This window comes from Tamandua tetradactyla, chromosome 17, assembly GCF_023851605.1.
Source record: "Tamandua tetradactyla isolate mTamTet1 chromosome 17, mTamTet1.pri, whole genome shotgun sequence".
In the NCBI taxonomy this organism is placed as follows: Eukaryota; Metazoa; Chordata; class Mammalia; order Pilosa; family Myrmecophagidae; genus Tamandua; species Tamandua tetradactyla.
In genome coordinates, this window is record NC_135343.1 from 33,494,183 (window position 1) to 33,508,599 (window position 14,417).

Sequence of the window (14,417 nt, forward strand, 5' to 3'; positions counted from 1 at the left end):
AGGACAATTTTGCTGGATATAGAATTATTGGTTGGCAGTTTTTCTCTTTTAATAATTTATATATATCATTCCACTCTCTTCTCGCCTCCATGGTATCTCCTGAGAAATCTCTGCATAGTTTTATTGGGCTTCCCTTGTACGTGATGGATTGCTTTTCTCTTATTGCTTTCAAGCTTCTCTCTTTCTCTTTGACCTCTGACATTCTGATTAGTAAATGTCTTGGAGTATGTCTATTTGAATCTATTCTCTTTGAGGTACGCTGCACTTCTTGGATCTGTAATTTTAAGTCTTTCGTAAGAGTTGGGAAATTTTCAGTGATAATTTCCTCCATTAGTTTTTCTCCTCTTTTTCCCTTCTCTTTTCCTTCTGGGACACCCACAACATGTATATTTGTGTGCTTCATATTGTCTTTCAGTTCCCTGAATCCCTGTTGATATTTTTCCATTTTTCCCTATATTTTCTCTCTCTTGTCGGATTTCAGATGTTCCATCCTCCAGTTCACTAATCCTATGTTCTGTCTCTCGAAATCTACCATTGTAAGTTTCCATTGTTTTTTTCACCTCTTCTACCATGCTTTTCATTCCCATAAGTTCTGTGATTTTTTTCAGACTTTGAATTTCTTCTTTTTGTTCATTCCTTCCCTTCTTTATATCCTCCCTCAAGTCATTGATTTGGTTTTTGATGAGGTTTTCCATGTCTATTCGTGTATTCTGAATTAATTGTTTCAGGTCCTGTATCTCATTTGAATAGTTGGTTTGTTCCTTTGACTGGGCCATATCTTCAATTTTCCTAGTGTGATGTTATTTTTTGCTGGGGTCTAGACATTTAATTACCTGAATTAGTTTATTCTGGAGGTCGCTTTCCCTTGTTTACCTAGTGTTTTCTTGCTGGATGAATTTTGTCTATCTGTTCTTTGACATTCAGTTCAGCTTTATCTGGACCTCTAGCTTAAGGTTTGTTTAACAGAGGAGAATTTTTCAGTTCTTGTTTTCTTGTTTCTTGCCCTGCTTGTGTGGTGCCTTCCCCCCCCCCCCCCCCCCCCCCCCCAGCATTAGGAGGGTCTACTTAGGTATATATCCCAGCCGGATTTTCTCAGACCAAACTGGCCTCCTGTCAGGAGGAAAGAGTCACCTGTGTCGGTTTTCCCTGAGGGTGAGACCCAGCAGGTTGAAAGACTTTCCTGTGCAGTGTGTGGGCTCTGTTTTTCTTATCCTGACCAGTATGTGGTGCTTGTCTGCCTTTAGGTCCCACTAGCATAAGATGATGTGGTACCTTTAATTTTGGTAGCCTCTCCCTGCTGGGGGCATGGTGGAGACAGAGGAGAGGTTGTAGGTTGGTTTTAATGGCTTCAAATACCAAGCTCTAGTGCTGAATTCCTTAAGGGGATCCACCTGGGTTTGCTTCATTCTCGCCTCGGAAGGCACAGGCTCCAGACAAAGCCCTCAAACGACGTTTTTGCCTATGCCTGGGCAGTTGCAGCTTAGAACCCTGCCACTGTATTCAAAGCAGTCAAGCTTTTTAAATAACACAAAAAACTCTGTTTCCTTTTTTTCTTTTCCATCAGCCCTCCCCTTGGATTGGCACCAGGCAAAAATAGTACCTCTGCCTGACCTGGTTCACCTGAGCTGGGGCCTATTTAGTAGTCAAATTTGTTAATTAATTCCACAATTGTGTTTGGTTGTCGCAGCCCCTGCTGTAAATCTCTTCCTTCCCCTCTGGAAGCACCTGTAGGGTGCCTGCTGACGCGGCTTGGGGAATCGCAGTTCTGGGAGGCTCACAGTGGTCCAGCTGTCCAGACTGGGTATACTGTGTGTCTGGTCACTGACAGCCCAGAGCTGTCTGTACTATTCTGGTTATTAGTAGTTCTGGAGACGAACTAAAATGTGCACATTGTAAGCCACCATCTTGTCCTGGACCTCTCTGTATTCTTTCTGGACTCAAATTAGACATCCTTTTGCCCTCTACATCTGTCTCTTTCATAAATTCCATCTCCTTTCTCTGTGTCCTACATTCTGGTAATTTTTTCAGATGTATTTGCTCTTCATGCTTCACTATGTTTAAGTTGCAATTTAACTCCTTCACTGGGTTTCTTTGAATTTCAATAATTTATTTTAATAATTATATTTATATCAGTAATTTTAATTCAGTAACTAATTTCAATAATTATACCTAGACATTATCTTTTTTACATCACAACTTTGTTTATTATGTGAATTTTTACAATACAAACAAAAATATATAAAATAAATGCAATATATGAATACAGCTAAATGCAGATGGTGACTTTTTTTTCAAGAGCCTATGATGCTGGAGACCCAGGTTCGATCCCAGTGATGCCCATTTAAAAAAAAAAGCTATGATTCCCATTTCTAAAAAAAAGAACTGCACATAGTAAAACATTAGTAAGTTAGCTCACGATTTGCCTAGAAATAATCTATAAATACATTTCCCCCCTGCTACTTACATAAAGTTTATAAAAGGAGTTAAGGAAACTTGTTATTGTTCCTACCAAATGAAAGATGCTATACTCTATTTGTAGGGCCAATATACAGAAAATATCTAATTAAATGTTATTACAAAAATGAAGCAGTAATTAGATGCTGGCTAAAGAGGGCACTAATGAGACTATATATATTTAAAGAATCCAAAACAAACAACGAAAAGTTGCTATGAAAAAGCTCTAGGTGCAATGTAAGCATATAGGCTTTTTTCTGATATGTTTGTTGCTATTGCGTGACTGGCCGGTATTGAACCAAAGTCTCCGCAGAGCATTCTACCACTGAACCACCCATGCACCCATAGTTTTTTAAACAATGGAATGCCAAAAAATAGGGTCATTATGTGATTTATTTCAATGAAAACCTCCAGATCCTTTTATTTTGGAATATTCTGTAAATCAAACCACCAAACTGATTGTACAACATAAAATGTTTCTTGCATTAAATTGAGGACTCGTTTAGAATAAAGAGTAGAAAGTACTGGGACTTACTTTCTAAGTACACAACAACCCTAGACATCAAGCATCTTTTTTTTTTCTTGCATGGCAGCACCGAATCGAACCTGTCTCCGCATGGCACAGAACTCTGCCTGCTGACCATCATGCCCCCCAATTCAAGGCATCTTAATCTCCATCAAACAACAAAACAAGTTTTGTGATGTGGTTAAATCCATCGTTTAAATAAAACTGGTGCAAATTGGTCTAATGATTCAACAAACACTGATGTCCAAGTACATATTGACAACTTATACATAACTGGTTCACTAGAGCATTTAAAAGATTTCCCTTTCTTCTTATTCTTTTCCAGGCTCTTGAAGAGTTCTGTTGTTCTAATATATGTTGTTGATCTTCCCAGTTTCTTTCCCATCCTCATGATGGCATTTTTCCCGAATTCTTTGTGCTGCCAAACTCTTTCATTTACCTTGGTGCTTTGAAGCTCGTAAGAAATCCTTCACATTCACACCAATGTTATACAGCGTATTTACAATTGCAAAAATGGAAACCCAAAATGTCCATCAACAGAAAATGGCTAAACAACTGGTATATACATACGATGGAATTTATGCAGCTTAAGACAGATAAACTTATGAACTGTAATAAATGATGACCGAGAACATTAGCTGATGAGTCTAGCCAAAAACTAAAGGACAAATACTGTTTCCCACTGATGTGAACGACATTCGAGAATAAACTGGAATATGTCATTGGTAACAGAGTCCAGCAGGAGTTAAACAGGAAGATAATGGTAATTGGACTGAAGATACAGACTGTCAACAGGACTAGATACAAAAACTCAAAAATGACACACAATAATACCAATTAAAGAATCATGTTAAAACACTGAATGAAGTTGCATCTGACTATAGTTTTTTTTACTATTATTTACTTTTATTCCTCTTCTCTATATTACATCTATATCTTTTCTGTTTGTGCTAGTTCTCTAACCGATGCAAATGTACTAAGAAACGATATCATGCATCTATGTGATATGTAAGAATTACTGATTGCATATGTAGAATGGTATGATTTCTAAATGTTGGTTAATTTCTTTTTTTCCGTTAATTATAAAAAAAAAAAAAAAAAAAAATCCTTCGTTTCTGACTTTTTCTTTGACCTTCATTCAAACACCTGCTCCATCTCCATCTTCTTCATCTTGGCCATTTTCTTCTGCCATCTACCAGAGTCTAGTTAAGCGCCCTTTATTCTTTGTTATCAACTCCATTGTAATCCAACTGCCAGTTTTCTATTTCTGTATTCTCATAGTGTACTCAGTAAGTGACACTTTTTTTTAAGTACTGCATGTGTTCTTATCAACATATTTCTTAAATTTAAATCACAAGTTCACCATTTTCAACTTCAACAACACCCCAAAATACAGCTTTCCTCTACCCTTTTGCCATTAACTTCAATATAGTATTACTGCCCACCACAGCAAGAGTAAATGGTCCTTTATCTTTTTAACAAGTTATTTTCTCTTCTTCATCTGTTCTGAAATCCATATATTTATTTTATGTTCTTGATTTCTTCATTATCTGTTTTTAAACTGTTGGCACTCCTCTGGTGTAGAGTCTGCTTTGACAATATTGGATGATTTTCACCTAATGCTTCATAACTCAGTATCCAGTGTTTAAGTCCATTCCTGAAGACAATGAAATAAACACTGCACCCTGTTGTTAGGCATCTGTCATCTTTCACTTGAATTCTGCAGTTAGTATCCTCAAATGTACTGTCAATTAATTGATGAATGCTGCCAACACATCTCCAAACCTGTTATAAACTATTTTAGCAGCACTGATCACACCTTCTTTATAACTTTATGTTCCACCTGTACATCTTTATATCTACGGAACCTGGATACGCTGAGAATCGAATCTGTGAGATAATGGTTAGAATGTTGACTTTCCCAATCCAGTTCACCTACTACCATAATCGAATTCAAACCCTCTTTCACAAATTTCCTGTATACTTTATTTGGGATTTTGCAAATCCCACAGAGCCTGAAGCTTCTTCTGTTGAGCTATCATGCTGCTGCCCACGCTCCTCTCCTCAGCAGAACGTTATCCCACTGACCCACATCCTGTCCCACTTGCGACCACCCAAGGCCATGTACCCTCTATTTTTTTTTTTTAAGTCTGCCTGTCATTCCTATAATTGTTGTGCCTTTTTCACCATCCATGTAGGATCCAGACTCCAATATCTGCATTCAGGAAATTGAAAGTAGTTTTTCTGATTTTCATGCATACATCTTAGCGCTCATTGCTTATTCCCAAAATGGAAAAGCTTCCTCCCAAGAATGCTCTGCTCGGCTAGTATGTGATACCACCATTTACCACTCCATCCCTCCCAAGTCTTAAGTAAGACTGAAGCCAAATCACTTTCCCCCACTTTCCATACTGCCAAATTCATATCCTTAAGTTAGAGCTGTGGTAACCACCCAGGAACCCATCACCCGCATCTGCCTTGTATTTCCCACCCACATTTTGTTTGATTTGCTCCACTCGTCTACACTGTGTCACCCATCCAGAACTGTTCAGCATGATCTTACCTATGTATTAGTTAGGGTCTCTAGAAACAGATCAACAGGAACACTTGCAAATATAAAATTTATGAAAGTGCTCACACCGTAGAATGCAGAGCCAAATCCACACAGCCGAACCGATACTCCAAGATCCTGATGAACTCCACAGAGACTCACCACCAAAGCAGAATGCAACCGTCTCCCTATCCCTCCTATAAAAGCTTCCCGGGATGTTAGCATCACTATTGCAGAAACACCCCCTTTGGCTGATTACAAATGGAATCACTGATGTACTGACGTGATCATGACCTAATCCTATGAAATGTCCTCATTGCAACAGACAGGCCAGCGCTTGCCCAATCAGATGAACTACCACAACTTGGCCAATTGACACCTGTCCCTAACCATGACACCTAGATCCACCATAATGCCAGAACAGAAGTTCCCCCAATTTCCAGCTCGATACACTTATTTCAAATTTCACATTGTGGAAAATATAGGTTTGGTTTCTTTGTAATTGTTCTTTTTAAACTTCTAAAATATTACTTAACAACTAATCTTTACTTGAAATTAACTGAAACTCAACCAAATTACCATCTTACATTAAAAAGATATTATACCAAAATAGACAAGGCATAATTTAAAAATAAATTGGACAGTCTTTCAAAGAAAAACTATTGGCAAATTTAATCACTAGACATGTATTCATCTTATTTTCTCACTTTACCACAGATTCTCACATTCTTACTGCATTTAGAAACTTCTTTCAAGATTCAAAGTGCTTTCCAACTCATCATTATAGGAATAAAACCCAAACAATTACATTTATAATATTTGCTCTATTTTTGTTTTTTGTTTTTACTCTGTGGAAATATTACTTGAAAATTTCAGTCAGTATGATTCACAGCAACTAAACTCGCCATTAACTGAAAACCATTCCCTCCATTGTAATTAATGATTAAACATATACTTACATTTTTACATTTGTGTATAAACAAAGATTTCAAAAACTACCAAAAGAATTCTTAAAGTAAATTTGAAACATTTTCTATTTAAATTTTTAATATTCCTTAAGTTCAAAATCCAAGATCTCATACATTTCTGGGCCGAAATGAGATAATGAGCTAAACAATAGATTATTGTGATACCATTTAAAGGTCTTGTGTACCTTCCTTATCTCTGATTCCAACAACATTTTCAAACAAATATTTCACCTCTTAATCACATTAAATAGGTCAACCTGATTGAATAATAGCTCTCCACTTTGAGTAAATGTCTAAGGAAGAAATTACTGCTGACCCATTTTCCTTATTATATAATTATCACATACCACTTAAATGAGTGAAGAACTAAAAACTGCAATTAAGCATTTATATCTTACAGCACCTGCAAGTAAGGACTCAACATGCAACCTTTGCTCTTGTTGTTAACGATTTAACACTTTAACGTGAAAATTCAGTTTGAAATTAGTACTTCTCTAAGACTACTTGTCCTTTAAGAACAGGGATATCTCGACACAGAGCATATACCATCCTGGAATATAAACGCTGAGATCCCACAAAAACTTAGTCTTCCAAGCTAGATCAACCCCTCACCTACAGCAACAGCTGTTCCCCAAGAAAAGAAACACTTTACATAGCTAAAGTTAATTCAACCAAGCTCCAATTGAAATTAATAAAAATTCAGACAGCTGAAAACAGACCTAGACACAAAAACCTGAGTAACACTAAACAACCCAAGTTTTGCCCTGGCAGAGGGTGCTGACAAAAACAAATTTAAAAACAGAGCTTTGACTGTACACACAAATACTGAAAACTGACCCCAAAAACGCACATACAGCTTGGAACACAGACCCCACACCAACTCAAACTCTTGATTGGCAAACCGGGAACATGGTACAGCTCTAAAACTTCTTTTGTCATTGTTTTAATTTCTTAACCACACATTAGATAGAACTGCCAGCACTGTCAGCTCCAGCACTCTCCAGCAAGTTTAATTAAAGCATATCTGAGAGACTAAGTAAATAGTCAGACTATACCCTAAAAAGTGTATCTTTCCCCCCCAAAAGGGGCCAAGCTCAAGTGCAGCCTTCTTCAAGGAATTCAGCCCCAGGGCTAAACAACATCAAAGCCTCCTTCTATCTAGCCTTGGTCTCGACTATACCTCTGGCAGAGAAGCTGCTGAAATTAAAGACACAGCATCACTTCCCCCAATGGAAGCTGCAGGCAACAATATACATGCTGGCAGATAGAAAAGCACAGATCTGCAGGCTTCACAGAAACTCTAAAACCCTGCTCACCTTCAAGGAAACTAATGCTCTCTCCTCTCCTCCTGAGACATGCCAATCTGGTCTGAAAATCTGACTGGGTCAATCATATCTAAGAGACCCCCTAAAAAAAAGGATTAATATAGCAGTGCAAGAAACAAAAATAAGAACTGAAAAATGTGATCAGTTAAACAGAACCTACTAGAGTCTAGAAATTAACTGAATGCCAAAAAAGAGATAGAGAACAAAGCCATCCAACAAGAAAACCCTAGGTAAAAGAGTGAAAACAACCTCCAGATAAACTAATTGAGAAATCAGATGCCTAATACCAGCAAAATAACAAGTAATATTAGGAATATCAGAGATATGACCCATCAAAGAAACAAACCAGCAGTTCAAATAACATACAGTTAAACAACTAATTCAGGATGTTCAAACAGACATGCAAAATTACATCAAAAATCAAATCAATCCAACACAACGAGCAGGCACCACCCTACCCCTCTCTACATGGACATGACTCCCAGGGTGTGGACCTTCCTGGCAACGTGGGACAGAGATCCTGGAATGAGCTGAGACTCAGCATCAAGGGATTGAGAAAAACCCTAGAATGAGCTGAGAATTAACATCAAGATTGAGAGAACCTCGACCAAAGGGGAAGAGTGAAATGAGACTAAGTGTCAATGGCTGAAGACTCCAAACAGAGTCGAGAGGTTACCTGAGTTATTCTTATGCATTAAATAGATGTCACCTTGTTGTTCAAGATGTACGAGACTAGGGAACTGACTGAAAATGTAGAGCTGTGTTCCAGTATCATGTTTCTGATGATGATTGAACAATGAATAGCTTTCACAATGAGACTCTGTGAATGTGAAAACCTGTGTCTGATGCTCCTTTTAGCTACTATATCAACAGAATAGTAGAACATATGGAATAAAAATAAATAATAAGGGGAACAAATATTAAAATAAATTCAGTTTGAAATGCTAGTGGTAAATGAAAGCGAGGGGTAAGGGGTATGGTATGTATAATCTTTTTTTCTCTATTATCATTTTATTTCTTTTTCTGTTGTCTTTTTATTTCTTTTTCTAAATCAATGCAAATGTACTAAGAAATGATGAATATGCAACTATGTGATGATATTAAGAATTACTGATTGTATATGTAAAATGGAATGATATCTTAATGTTTTGTTTGTTAATTTTTTTAATTAATAAAAAAAGTTAAAAAAATCAAATCAATGAGTTGAGGGAGGATATAAAGAAGAGATTGGGTGAATATAAAGAAGAACTTGAAAGTCTGAAGAAACAAACTGCAGAACTTGTGGGAATGAACATCACAACAGAAGAGATGAAAAAAACACTGGAGACATAATAGATTTGAAAAGGCAGAAGAAAGTATTAGTGAACTAGAGGACAGAACATCTGAAATCCAACACACAAAAGAACAAACAGGGAAAAGAATGGAAAAATAAGAGCAAGGTCTCAGGGAATTGAATGTCAGCATGAAGCACATGAATATAGATGTTATGGGAGTCCCAGAAGGAAAAGAGAAGGGAAAAGGAGGAGAAAGACTAGTGGAGCAAATAACCACTGAAAAATTTCCATTTCTTATGAAAGAAATAAAATCACAGATTCAAGAAGTACAGCATACCCCAAACAGAATAGACCCTAACAGACCTACTCTAACACACTAATCTGATTGTCAAACGTCAAAGACAAAGAGAGAATTTTGAAAGCAGAAGGAGAAAAGCAATCCGTCACATACAAGGGAAGCTCAAAAAGACTATGTGTGGATTTCTAGCAGAAACCATGGAGACAAGAAGGCAGTTAAGAATCTGAAAGAAAGAAAAACTGCCAACCAAGAATTTTACACCCAGAAAAACTGTCCTTCAAAAATGATGGGGAGATTAAAACTATTTCACACCAACAGTCACTGAGAGAATTTGTGATTAAGAGACATGATCTACAAGAAATACTTAAAGGAACACTACAGGCAGATTGGAAGAGACAAGAGAGAGAGGTTTGGAGAATAGTATAGAAATGAAGATTATCAGTAAAGGTAATATATATATATATATGACATATAAAATCCAAAAGATGAAATGGTAGAAGGAATTACTGCCTTTACAATAATAACATTAAATATTAATGGATAACCCCCCAATCAAAAGACATAGACTGGCAGAATGGATTTAAAAATAGGACCCATCTATATGCTGTCTACAGGATGTTCACTTTAGACCCAAGGACAAAAGTAGGTTGAAAGTGAAAGGTTGTAAGAAGATATTTCATGCAAATGTTAATCAGAAAAGAGCAGGGGTAGCTATACTAATGTCTGACAAATTAGATTTCCAATATAAAACAATTAAAAGAGACAAAGAAGGACACTGTGTACTAATAAAAAGAAAAATTCAACAAAAGAAACATAAAAATCACAAACATTTATTCACGGAGCCAGAGTATTAAAAAATACATGAGGAAAAAGCTGGTGAAACTGAAGGGAGAATTAGACATCTTTACCATAATAGCTGGGGACTTCAATTCCCCCACTTTCTTCAGTGAATAGAACGTCTAGATAGGGGACCAATAAGGAAACAAAGATTTTGAAAGATACAATAAACAAATTGGACAAAACAGAGATTTTGAAAGATATGATAAATGAACTAAAACATTATATCACAGAACTGGAGGATACACATTTTTCTAAAGTGCTTATGGATCATTCCAAAAATAGACTGCATGCTTGGTTACAAAACATGTCCCAATAAATTTAAAAAGATTGAAATTATACAAAACACTTTCTCAGATCATAATGGATGAAATTAGAAATCAGTAACAGGCAGAAGGCCAGAAAATTCACAAATATATGGAGATTAAACAACAGATTCTTAAACAACCAGTAAGTCAAGGAATAAATGACAAAGGAAATCAGTAAATATCTAAAGGCAAATGAAAATGAAAGCACAACATATCAAAATTTATATGATGCAGCAAAGGTAGTGCTGAGAGGGAAATTCATTGCCTTAAATGCCTATATTAAAAAAGAAGAAAGAACAAAATTGAAGAAATAGGGCCAAGATGGTGGCTGAGCAATGTGCACATTTTAGTTTGTGCTCCAGAACAACTACTAAATAACCAGAAACAGTACAGAACAGCTCCTGGGGCCATGTCAGTGACTGGACACACAGCGTTCCCCAGTCAGGACTAGCTGGACCGGCTGCGAGCCCCCCCAGAACTGTGAGTACCCCAAGCCATGACACCCAGCACCCCTCCCACACAGGCTGCCTCCCAGAGGAGAAAGGAAAGGGACTTGACCAGCAGTAGGGGCTGAGCCCAACCAAACGCCAATTGTGCAATTAATTAACAAATTCTGACTACTAAAAATAGGCTCCCAGCTCAGGTGAACCTGGTCAAAGCAGAGGTTGCTCATTTTTGCCCTGGTGCCAAGGGGGCAGGGCTGATGGAAAAAAAAAAAAAAAAAAAGGGAAACAGAGATTTTTGTGGCTGTGTTTCTACAAAGGCTTGACTGCATTTGGATACAGCGGCAGGGCTCCTGAGGCTTCAGCTGCCCCAATCATAGGCAGAAACAAGCTCATTTGAGGGCTTGTCTGGAGCCTGTGCATTCCCAGGGGGAGGGGTGAAGCCAAACTCAGGTGGAATCCCTCCCTCATTAAAACCAACCTACAGGGCGGGCCGCGGTGGCTCAGCGGGCAAAGTGCTTGCCTGCTATGCCGGAGGACCTCGGTTCGATTCCCGGCCCCAGCCCATGTAACAAAAACGGAGAAACAGAATACAATAAAACAAGAAAATGTTTAAAAATGTTTCCCTTTCTTCCTTCCTTCCTTTCTTCTATCCTTCCTTCCTTCTCTCTGTCTTTCCTTTAAAAAAAAAAACCAACCTACAACCTTTCCTCTGTCTCCACCATGCCCCCAGCAGGGAGAGTCTGCCAAAGTTAAAAGTACCACATCATCTCATACTAGTGGGACCTGCAGGCAGACAAGCACCACATACTGGGCAGGATAAGAAAAACAGAGCCCAGAGACTTCACAGGAAAGTCTTTCAACCTGCTGGGTCTCACCCTCAGGGAAAACCGGCACAGGTGACTCTTTCCTCCTGACAGGAGGCCAGTTTGGTCTGAGAAAATCCAGCTGGGGACTATAATACCTAAGTAGACCCTCCTAATGGGGGGGGGGGGTGTGTGTGGGGGGGGAAGGCACCACACAAGCAGGGCAAGAAACAAGAAAACAAGAACTGAAAAATTCTCCTCTGTTAAACAAAACTTAAGCTAGAGGCCCAGAAAAAGCTGAACTGAAGGTCAAAGAACAGATAGACAACAAATTCATCCAGCAAGAAAACCCTAGGTAGACGAAGGGAAAGCAACCTCCAGAATAAACTAATTCAGGTAATCGAATGTCTAGACACCAGCAAAAAATAACAAATCACACTAGGAAAATTGAAGATATGGCCCAGTCCAAGGAACAAACCAACTATTCAAATGAGATACAGGACCTGAAACAATTAATTCAGAATACACGAATAGACATGGAAAACCTCATCAAAAACCAAATCAATGACTTGAGGGAGGATATAAAGAAGGGAAGGAATGAACAAAAAGAAGAAATTCAAAGTCTGAAAAAACAAATCACAGAACTTATGGGAATGAAAGGCATGGTAGAAGAGATGGAAAAAACAATGGAAACCTACAATGGTGGATTTTGAGAGGCAGAACATAGGACTACTGAAGTGGAGGATGGAACATCTGAAATCTGACAAGAAAAAGAAAATATAGGGAAAAAATGGAAAAATATCAACAGGGATTCAGGGAACTGAAAGACAATATGAAGCGCACAAATATACGTGTTGTGGGTATCCCAGAAGGAAAAGAGAAGGGAAAAAGAGGAGAAAAACTAATGGAGGAAATTATCACAGAAAATTTCCCAACTCTTATAAAAGACTTAAAATTACAGATCCAAGAAGTACAGCATACCCCAAAGAGAATAGATCCAAATAGACGTACTCCAAGACATTTACTAATCAGAACGTCAGAGGTCAAAGAGAAAGAGAGAATCTTGAAAGCAGCAAGAGAAAAGCAATCCATAATGTACAAGGGAAGCCCAATAAGACTATGCAGAGATTTCTCAGCAGAAACCATGGAGGCGAGAAGAGAGTGGTAAGATATATTTAAATTATTAAAAGGGAAAAATTCTATATCCAGCAAAATTGTCCTTCAAAAATGAGGGAGAAATTAAAACATTTTCAGACAAAAAAATCACTGAGAAAATTTGTGACCAAGAGACCAGCTCTGCAAGAAATACTAAAGGGAGCACAAGAGACAGATACAAAAAGACAGAAGAGTGTGGAAAGGAAGACTATTAGTAAAGGTAAAAAGAAGGGAAATTAGATATGACATATATAATCCAGAAGGCAAAATAGTAGAAGAAAGTACTACCCGTGCAGTAATAACACTAAAAGTCAATGGATTAAACTCCCCAATTGAAAGACATAGACTGGCAGAATGGATTAAAAAACAGGACCCATCTATATACTGTCTCCACTCAAAGGACATGAGGGCAAGGACACAGATGGACATTTGCACACCAATGTTTATAGCAGCATTATTTACAATTACCAAGAGATGAAAACAGCCAAAATGTCCATCAACAGACGGGTGGCTAAACAAACTGTGGCATAGACATACAATGGAATATTATGCAGCTTAAGACAGAATAAAGTTATGAAGTATGTAACAACATGGATGGACCTTAAGGACATTATGCTGAGAGAGATTAGCCAGAAACAGAAGGACAAATACTATATGGTCTCACTGATATGAACTGACATTAGTGAATAAACTTGGAATATTTCGTTGGTAACAGAGACCATCAGGAGATAGAAATAGGGTAAGATATTAGGTAACTGGAGCTGAAGGGATACAGATTGTGCAACAGGACTGATCATCAAAACTCAGAAATGGACAGCACAATACTACCAAACTGTAATACAATTATGTTAAAACACTGAATGAAGCTGAATGTGAGAATGATTGACGGAGGAGGGCTGGGGGCATAAATGAAATCAGAAAGAAAGATAGATAATAAAGACTGAGATGGTATAATCTGAGAATGCCTAGAGTGTATAATAGTGAGTAATGTACAAATTTTAAAAAATGTTTTTGCTTGAGGAAGAACAAAGGAATGTCATTACTGCAGGGTGCTGAAAATAGATGGTAATTGATATTTTAAAATTTCATTTTATGTGTGAGACTAAAGCAAAAAATGTTTATGTTGTACAAAATTTATATTTTGAGTAGTGCATCTCCCAATATAACTTATGTAGATAGTTGGTTGAACAATCTAAGTACATGGAACCTTGGGTAGGACATGAGATTTTTGTTGGTTTGTCCAGAGTGATGCCCTGATGAATCCCAGAGTGATTTGATCAGTGAGTGGGAAAGTATTTGCAAAGTCCCCTTCAAGGAATGATGAGAACAGGGGAAAATTCAACCTCCCCAAGTTGAATTCTTGATATTCTCACAAGCAGTGTGGACAACCAAAGCTATAGGCTGAGCCCTCAGTCTTGGGGTTTGTTCATATGAAACTTAACCCCACAAAGGATAGATCAAGCCTACTTAAA